This window comes from Scylla paramamosain, chromosome 4 (assembly GCF_035594125.1).
Source record: "Scylla paramamosain isolate STU-SP2022 chromosome 4, ASM3559412v1, whole genome shotgun sequence".
NCBI lineage: Eukaryota > Metazoa > Arthropoda > Malacostraca > Decapoda > Portunidae > Scylla > Scylla paramamosain.
In genome coordinates this window covers 9,797,501-9,807,500 of record NC_087154.1, presented here as the reverse complement: position 1 = coordinate 9,807,500, position 10,000 = coordinate 9,797,501, and the positions used below count along the sequence as shown (strand labels likewise).

General features: G+C 42.7%; 1 long non-coding RNA gene across 2 annotated transcripts in view; it reads right to left on the bottom strand.

Moving 5' to 3' along the window:
• LOC135099717 (uncharacterized) overlaps positions 1-10,000 on the bottom strand; it is a 536,836-nt gene that overhangs the window by 60,611 nt on the left and 466,225 nt on the right. The window lies entirely within an intron of this gene.

Genomic DNA, 10,000 nt, shown 5'->3' with positions numbered 1-10,000 from the left:
AGGAGATGAGACGAGGAAATTATTCAACTTACGACAGTTTTGAACAAAGACAAAATGTAGTAGTAGTAGTAGTAGTAGTAGTAGTAGTAGTAGTAGTAGTAGCAGTAGTAGTAGTAGTAGTAACATCAGCATTAGTAGTAGCATTAGCACCAGCATCAGTAGCAGTAGTGATATCAGCCACATGTGTCTCATTAGGAGTGAACAAGACGGGCTGGGGATAAAAGAATGACATGTGGCAGTAGTTACACACACACACACACACACACACACACACACACACACACACACACACACACACACACACACACACATGCTATAACACATCTAAGTAACTGTCAACATTATTTTTATTCCGGGTATAATGTTTTTTTTTTCAGAACCAAGACAATAACCCTTTCTTCCTCCCTTCATTCTTTTAATCCTCTATTGCTGCTCCACACGTGCATCGCCAGGAGGAGGAGGAGGAGGAGGAGGAGGAGGAGGAGGAGGAGGAGTAAGGTTTCAGGGGGTCCATTAAGCATTCATCGTAGGGGGCGTGTGTCTGTGTTTCTGTCTCCTTTACCTCTACAGAAGATCCTGTTTGCACCCACTTCCCTCCCTCCCTCCCTCCCTCCCTCCCTCCTAAGCCTTTTTGTCTGCCGTCTCCTTTCTCTCTCCTTCTCCCTTTCCTTCTTGCTCTTAATGCTAACTGTTCTTGTTCTCTCTCTCTCTCTCTCTCTCTCTCTCTCTCTCTCTCTCTCTCTCTCTCTCTCTCTCTCTCTCTCTCTCTCTCTCTTCTTCTTCTTCTTCTTCTTCTTCTTCTTCTTCTTCTTCTTCTTCTTCTTCTTCTTCTTCTCCTCCTCCTCCTCCTCCTCCTCCTCCTCCTCTTTCTCCTCCTTCTTCCTCTTCTTCTTTTTCTTATTGTCGTCTTCCCCCTTCTACTCCTCCTTCAGTTTTGTTGTTATTATTGTTGTTCTTCTTTTCTTTTTCCTCTTCTCTTTCTGTCTTCCTTCTTTCTCTTCCTCCTTATCCTCCTTTTCCTCCAGTTTAACCTTTTTTACATCTTTACTCTCCAACTTTATTCTTTTTTCTCCTTTTCATCCTCCTTTCACCACTGTCGCCCTCTCCTACTTCTCTTCATCCTCCTCCTCCTCCTCCTCCTCCTTCTTCTTTGTCCTCTTCCCTTCCCTTTCACTACCTGTCCTCTTGGTTCTTTCCTCCTCCTAATTCCTTCCCTCTTCCTGTGTTCCCTTTCTCCTCCTTCCCATTCTCATTCCTTCTTCCTTCTTTTTCCTGTCCATTACTTCCCTTTGTTCTCAGGTCCTCCTCTCTTCCTTCTCCTTCCTTCCTTCCTACCTTCTTTCCTTTCTATCCTATTGTCTTTATTCTTGATTTCACTTCTCATCCTTTGCAATCCTCTTAAAACAACTTTTCTTTTTTTTTCTTCTCAGCGTTATCGTCTTTCTCTTCTTTTCTTTCGTTTTCATTCTCATATCCTCTTTAACTATTATTTACATTCTTTGGTTTTCTCTTTCTCGCTTTATCTTTATTTTGTAACCTTCTTCAATGCGTCACCTTTCTTCTTCCTTTTTATTTTGCGGTTCTTCTTTTTCCCTTTTTTTTTATTCTTTAGTTCCTGTTTCGTCATTTTTTATATATATTTTTCATTGCCACTATTTCTCTTTTCAATCATTCTTTTTCCATTTGTTCTACCTAATTTTCGCAGTTTCTTTTTTTCTTTTCTTTTCTTTTTTTTTTTTTTTTGGGGGGGGCTCTTCATGACAGCATCTCGTCATTTCACTTCCTTCTTTCTCTCTCTCTCGATCATTCATTGCCTGATCAATTTTTGTTCCCCTGTCCCTTTCTTCCTTTCCCCTTGTCCTCATCCCCCTTTTATCCTGAACATCATGAACAACGACAACAACAACAATAACAAAGACAACAATAACAACAACAAGATAAGGAAGAAGAGAAGGAGAGCAAGAAGGGATAGAACAACAACAAAAATAACAAAAACAACAGCAACAACAACAACAAAAACAACAACAGCAACAACAACAACAGCAAAAAGAGGAGGAGGAGGAGGAGGAGAGCAAAAAGAGTAACAACAACAACAACAACAACAACAACAACAATAATGACTACAAACACAACAACAGTAACAACAACAACAACAACAACTACTACTACTACTACTACTACTACTACTACTACTACCACCGTCACCACTACTACTACTACTACCACCGCCACCACTACTACTACTACTACTTCTAACACCACCACCACCACCACCACCACTATTACTACTACAACTACTACTACTACTACTACTATTGGAGGGAATGACGGGGAATCAAAACAAATGCTGGAAACAAATGGAATAGTAATATTTTGGTTGATATTAATGTACTTGGATTATGTGGAAGTCTGCCGCCCTATTGCCCACCATCATGTGTGTGTGCGTGTGTGTGTGTGGACGCGGACAAAGAGTTCCCGAGAGCTGAGTTTTGGTTCTAAATTTCGAAGCTTCAGTCGTTAGTTTGTTCGTGTTCGGAGTTCGGTTTCAGAGAGTTAATGTAATTCAGTGTGTGTGTGTGTGTGTGTGTGTGTGTGTGTGTGTGTGTGTGTGTGTGTGTGTGTTATTTTTTTTTCCTTGCTTTTTCCGCGTCCTCTTCCTGATTGTTTTCCTTCCTCTCCATTTCTATGATCTTTTTTATTTTCTTGTTTTTCTTCTTCTTCTTTCCTTTATTTATCTCTTGCTCCCTTACTTCTTTTCCTTCTTTCTTCCTTCCTTTTTCTTGTTGTTTTTGTTTTCCTCCTCCTCCTCCTCCTCCTCCTTCTCCTCTTCTTTCTCCTCCTTCTCTGTTTCTGCATTCGCACGTTTCTCCTTCAATTCGTCTTCGTCTTCTTCATTTTGTTTATTCTCCTTCTCATCTTCATCATCATCCTTGTGCCACTCATCATCATCATCTTCCTCCGCGGTGATACGAATGAGAGCGATTCAAATAGATAAGACTGAGACACACACACACACACACACACACACACACACACACACACACACACATTCAGGGCTGCTATTTCAAGGCTTTGTGATGATCCTACGCAGGGAGACACAACAGTGTACACATTCCTGGTGCCCACATGATCTGCCTTGCCTTGCCCCTTCACCTCTTGCCTTGCTCACTTCCTTGACGGTTTTGTCTCGCTGCACACGTTAGATGCTGCTAAGTACTGTGAAGGAGGTGGTGGTGGTGGTGGTGGTGGTGGTGGTTGTGATGACGGTAATGATGACAGTGACTGTGTTCTTAGCTATCTGTTTGCCTGTTGTCTATCTATCTATCTACGTATCTATTAATGTGTATGTCTCTGTCTGTCTGTTTGTTTGTTTGTTTGTCTCGCTCTTTGTCTGTCTATCTGTCTGTCTATCAATCTATCTATTTATCTATCTATTTATATGTATGCATCTATATTTCTCTGCGTGCCTATTTATCAGTGTCTGTTTTTTTCTGCTTCTTTATCTAACTATCTATCTTTCTATCTATCTACAGTCAGAAAGAAGCACGAAGTTAGTAAAAGACAACAGCTTGCACAAAACAGTGGTGGCTATGACTCTCACAATAATGATGACGATAATGATGATGACGGTAATGATGATGGAGTTAATCTTATCCGTTCATCTACCTCAGCGCCTAATTACTCTAGATAATCAAAACGAAATGAATGAATCTATTATCTATTACATTTCTCTGTCATGATACACGTTTGCCATTTATCGTCCATTTTCGCGTGTGACATTCAAGAAAAGATATGGAAGAAAGGGAAAAGAACTCCCCAAATACACGAAAAGCTTATTAAAGAAGTAAATACATTATAAAAAGGATATATATATAAAAACAAAATTCTCTCTCTCTCTCTCTCTCTCTCTCTCTCTCTCTCTCTCTCTCTCTCTCTCTCTCTCTCTCTCTCTCATTTTACAATCTATCTTCCACGAAATTATAAATACCAGGAAGAGGAGCTGTAGCCTTTAGTTCTCCTTCACTCACCCTCTCTCTGTCCCCCCTCCTTCATTCACCTTCTCTCTGTCCCTCCTCCTTCACTCACCCTCTCTCTGTCCCTCCTTCCTTCGTTTCCTTCACACCCTCCCTCTGTGTCCCTCTCCCTTCCTCCTTCCTCCGTCTATGTATCTCTCTGCTTCCTTCCTTCGTCTCCTCCTTCACACCCTCTCTCTCTCTCCCTCCTATCCCTCTCCCTCGAGTCTCCTTTCAGTCAGTCTCAGTCGCCCTCGGAAGTAAAGACACGCAGGAAGCATACGAGGAAACACTTCTTAAATCGTCAGTATCATTACAGTCCACAGCATTACACACCAAGACGAAGCACCGCCACTCCCTCAGCCCGAGTCCTCTTTTGTTACTGTGAGGCTCGATACAAAAAAAAAAAAAAAAACACACACAAAGAGACAAATTAGAATCTTTAAGATCACCTTCACTTCTACGCTTTTTTTTTTTTCATCCTTATCTCTCTTCTTTTTTTTTTTTATGCTTTGAACCTTCGTCATTATGACCTTCTGTAGCTTTTGATCATTAGAGACGAAACGGAGGTGTGAAAGGGGATGAGAAGGGATGGAATGGAATGGGGAGGGATGGTATCTCAACCTCTATTGTTTAAGGGAGAGAGAGAGAGAGAGAGAGAGAGAGAGAGAGAGAGAGAGAGAGAGAGAGAGAGAGAGAGAGAGAGAGAGAGAGAGAGAGGAAGGGAGGACGCGAGGAAAGGAACAGATAACATCATAATCATCAGCCTCTATGATTTTCAACTTTCCTCACACTTACTTGTCCATTGCTCGTCTACTGCAAGCCAACCTTACATATTCTTTATCTTTATTTATTATCTATCTATCTATTTATTTTTTTCAGGTGAGGGGAGGGTAGTAATATAGAACTGCAGGTAATACACATTCTGACATTTTTTTCCTCTTTTTCGCTCTCTGCAGCCACTAGTTTAATGAGTACTCTCTCTCTCTCTCTCTCTCTCTCTCTCTCTCTCTCTCTCTCTCTCTCTCTCTCTCTCTCTCTCTGTCTGTCTCGCATACTGAGCAGCAAGAGCAAGGAAATCCAAGTTGAGGAGAGAGAGAGAGAGAGAGAGAGAGAGAGAGAGAGAGAGAGAGAGAGAGAGAGAGAGAGAGAGAGAGAGAGAGAGAGAGAGGAAACCGTACTCTGGTGGAATATGAGGAAAAAGAGAAGGAAAGGTTATGTGAAGCGATGCGGTGGTGATGGAAAACGTAGTAGTAGTAGTAGTAGTAGTAGTAGCAGTAGTAGTAGAGCGATTTTCATATTACTTGTCTACTATCGGATGTAAAAAAAGAAGTATGCAGGAAAAAAAAAGAAAAAAAGATAAATGAATGAAATGTCAGTTCTAAAAAAAATAATAAAGAAATCAAAGAAAAGAGACAAAGTGAAAGACAGAAACAGTGAGTGAATGAAAGAGGTAGAAAAAAAAAACCTCCCCCTCCCCCCACACTCACATCTTACGGCGCAATAACTGATGTCCACTATCAAACATTTCATCAACTCGCTTATTCATCGTGGCCGTCGTTTGTTTACAATTGTTGCGCGGTGTTTCTGGCGGCACGTGGCAGCGCGGCAGGTGTGCTGGTTTGTGCTGGACTTCGCTGGTGTGTTTTGATGTGTGTTGGTGTGTACTGGTGTGTGTTGGGTTGTGCTGGTGGTGTGTGATGGTGTGGTGGTTTGTGTTGGTGTGCTGGTGGTGTGTGGTAGTGTGGTGGTGTGTGTTGTGCTGGTGTGTGTTGTATTGGGTTGTGCTGGTGGTGTGTGGTAGTGTGGTGGTATGTGTTGTGGTGGTGTGTGTTGGTGTGCTGGTGGTATGTAGTAGTGTGGTGATGTGGTGGTGGTGTGTGTTGATGTGCTGGTGGTGTGCGCCTCGCCAATCACCATCATTCCTCCTGCCTTTCTCTACGGTACTGTTTTGTTCACGCCTTTCTTTTCTTTATTTATTGTCATTTTTTTTTCTTTCTTGTTGAGGACTGAGCGTTATCTGAGTGTCTCCATATTCTGTCTATATTTCCTTTTTGTCTTTTTAAGTAGGAATGACTGTCGTTCGAGTGTCTGACCATTTTCTTTTTAACGTCTTTAATTACCGTCTATCTATGTACGCTGCTGTTCTTTCTTTTTATTATCCGATTAGACTGTCATCTGAATATGTCTTTCCTTCCTCCTTTACTTTTTATACTGTAGGACTGACTGACATCCGAATGTGCACGTAATTTAAGCCTGTCTGTTACTGTGGGCACTGCGGCGATATGAATAAAAGTATATTAATTTATCTACAACTTTTTTAACTGCATCCATCCATCTTTTTTTTTTCGATAATACAAGTGAATAAGAAGGACACAAAACTACTTTCATTGAGAGCACGGTAGGTCAGGACACAGCACAACATTACGGTGCAGCACGGAACTAAGGGCGGTGGCAGCAGGGTCCGTCATTCTTGTGTACGAGCACTACGCACTTCATTGTTTCGCTAACCTCAATCCTCGCCCTGCTTTCTTTGTCTTCCTCCCTCCCTCTCGCGTCCTTCCTCCCTCCCTCGCCCTTCCAGCAACAGGAGACTCCCTAGGGACGTTCCTCAGGTCACGTGGTGCCTCCCTGCTCCCCTCCCTTCCTCCCTGCTTCCCTTCCTGCCTGCCTGCCTGCCTCCCTCACGCCAGCCACGCACACAGCACAATAAACCATCGGAAGAGAACACAATGTCATGTTTCCCGCGCTGCACAGTCTAACCTTCCGCCTGAAACTGTTACTTCGAATGCACTGTAACTCTTTTTTTTTTCTTTGTTATTTCGTTATTTTTGGCACTTTACTTTGCTCTACCCTTCCCTCACTTCACTCCCTCCGTTTCTCTCTCATTCCTCCCTCTCCCTCCGTCTCTTATTCACTCGCCCCCTCCCTCGTTCACTCACTTATTACCTCATTCGCTTACTCACTTCTCTCTCTTTGTCCTGGAACGTGTTATAATCCTCTCTCTCTCTCTCTCTCTCTCTCTCTCTCTCTCTCTCTCTCTCTCTCTCTCTCTCTCTCTCTCTCTCTCTCTCTCGTCAATCTGTCACTCCCTTAGTCACTGCCTTCTACTCTCTTCTCCCCCCTCTCCTATCAACCAGTCAGTTACTCCCTCACTCACTCCCTCTCATCTATCAGTCACTCTCCTCTTCACTCCCTCATTCACTCCTACTCTCTCTCTCTCTCTCTCTCTCTCTCTCTCTCTCTCTCTCTCTCTCTCTCTCTCTCTCTCTCTCTTGGTCCTGGATTCGTCGCGCCACAAATGCATGTTTACTTTCCGCTCCAGGAAGGACCCCAATTTATTACGAAGCGTGGGACTCAACTTGACTCGAATCCACTCAGCTCAGCGCAGCGCAGCCCTCGCGAGGGACCTAGCTAAGAGGGGAGGGAGGAGGAAGGGTCTTGGGTGTTGGGGTAATTTTTCGATATTCTTTCTCAGTATTCATTGGTGTATCCTTCAGTTGGACATGCACGGTGGTATAGGTGTGGTTTTATTATTAGTATTAGTATATTGTATAGTGTAAACTTGGTAGGAATTGGTTCACAAACAGAGTAGTGGACAAGTGGTATAGGCTCAGCAGTCATGAGGTCAGCGTCTGCACGATATATAGGTGCTTTCAAGAGAAGGTTAGACATGGATAGGGAAGACAGGTGGTAACAGGAACATTGGCAAGGTGGATGGGGGGGATGTTCGTGATTAGTACAGGAGCTGCCCGGTGTAGGCCAACCGGTATAATGCGGTCTCATTCTTTCTGATGTTCTTATGTGAAGGAAAGAAAGAAAGGCAGACAAGATTGGTAGGCAGAATCATTCAGAATCTTAAAAAAATAAATAAATAAAATAGATATAGACAAATACAGTATTCAGATGATATATAGTTAGTCTTACAGCATTAAAAAAAATAGATATAGATAGACACTTTCAAATGACAGCCAATATTAAAAAAAAAAAGGCATGACAGATAGCAAGGCATTTCCTATATATGAAAAAGATAAACATTCAAATAAGTCTGTCCTAAAAAATAATAAAAAAATCAAAGAAAACAGACAAAGAGAAAGATAAAAGCAGTGTGTGAATGACTGAGGAAAGAAGAACCAGAGTGCGATGGGCTTGGGTGCACAGGAGAAACAGAAAACTTTTTTTTTTTTTATGTAGGAAGGGTACTGGCCAAGGGTAACAAAAATCTAATAAAAAAAATGCCCACTGAAATGCCAGTCCCATAAAAGGGTCAAAGCAGTGGTCAAAAATTGGTGGATAAGTGTCTTGAAACCTCCCTCTTGAAGGAATTCAAGTCATAGGAAGGTGGAAATACAGAAGAAGGCAGGGAGTTCCAGAGTTTACCAGAGAAAGGGATGAATTATTGAGAATACTGGTTAACTCTTGCGTTAGAGAGGTGGACAGAATAGGGGTGAGAGAAAGAAGAAAGTCTTGTGCAGCGAGGCCGCGGAAGGAGGGGAGGCATGCAGTTAGCAAGATCAGAAGAGCAGTTGGCATGAAAATAGCGGTAGAAGACAGCTAGATATGCAACATTGCGGCGGTGAGAGAGGGGCTGAAGACAGTCAGTTAGAGGAGAGGAGTTGATGAGACGAAAAGCTTTTGATTCCACCCTGTCTAGAAGAGCAGTATGAGTGGAACCCCCCCAGACATGTGAAGCATACTCCATACATGGACGGATAAGGCCCTTGTACAGAGTTAGCAGCTGAGGGGGTGAGAAAAACTGGCGGAGACGTCTCAGAACACCTAACTTCATAGAAGCTGTTTTAGCTAGAGATGAGATGTGAAGTTTCCAGTTCAGATTATAAGTAAAGGACAGACCGAGGATGTTCAGTGTAGAAGAGGGGGACAGTTGAGTGTCATTGAAGAAGAGGGGATAGTTGTCTGGAAGATTGTGTCGAGTTGATAGATGGAGGAATTGAGTTTTTGAGGCATTGAACAATACCAAGTTTGCTCTGCCCCAATCAGAAATTTTAGAAAGATCAGAAGTCAGGCGTTCTGTGGCTTCCCTGCGTGATATGTTTACCTCCTGAAGTTCTAGTAGACATGTACATTGATAATATAAGCACGTGATTCTATATATTATCTATCTATCTTTTATGAATTAAGTAATGAGCGAAGGAGGGTGTGAGGGAAGAAGGGAAGGGGGTAAGGAAGAGAAGAACGATAATTAAGGACAACATAAGAGACAAAACTACAAGATGGGATACATTTTACTAAACGTGCACAGTGATGTATGCGGTGTTATCATTAACCTTGCTTTATGTTCCGTGAGTGAGCTAATGAGTGAATGGATGAGAGTGTGGGGAAGAAGAAACAGACGAAGGAAGAAAAGAACGATTGCAAAGAACAACAAGAGAGAGAGAAAAAAAAAATTCTAAGATAGCATACGTTTTACTAGATCGGCATGGAATAAAAGTGAATCCGAGTAGAAAAGATTTGTCCTGAAGGGGAGTCATAGAGGCCGATCATGACGACAGCGATGGTAATGATGCGTCTTTGTAACCTTTGGAATCATTGATGGCTGTAATGTTCAGATAGAGGGATATACGAGAGAGAGAGAGAGAGAGAGAGAGAGAGAGAGAGAGAGAGAGAGAGAGAGAGAGAGAGAGAGAGAGAGAGAGAGAGAGAGAGAGAGAGAGAGAGAGAGAATATTCACTCGTACCTACGTCATCTGAAGTCAGAAATATCTTGGGAGTGGATGCGTTCCCTTGAATCCTGAGAGCCAATCGAAAGAGAAAACAAGGTGATGCAAGAGAGAGAGAGAGAGAGAGAGAGAGAGAGAGAGAGAGAGAGAGAGAGAGAGAGAGAGAGAGAGAGAGAGAGTCATATGCCAGCTACACGACGCTACCGGCAGGGACGAGAACCTGGTGGCGCGGCGGCAGTAGTAGTAGTAGTAGTAGTAGTAGTAGTAGTAGTAGTAGTAGTAGAAGTGGTGGTGGTGGTAGGAAGAA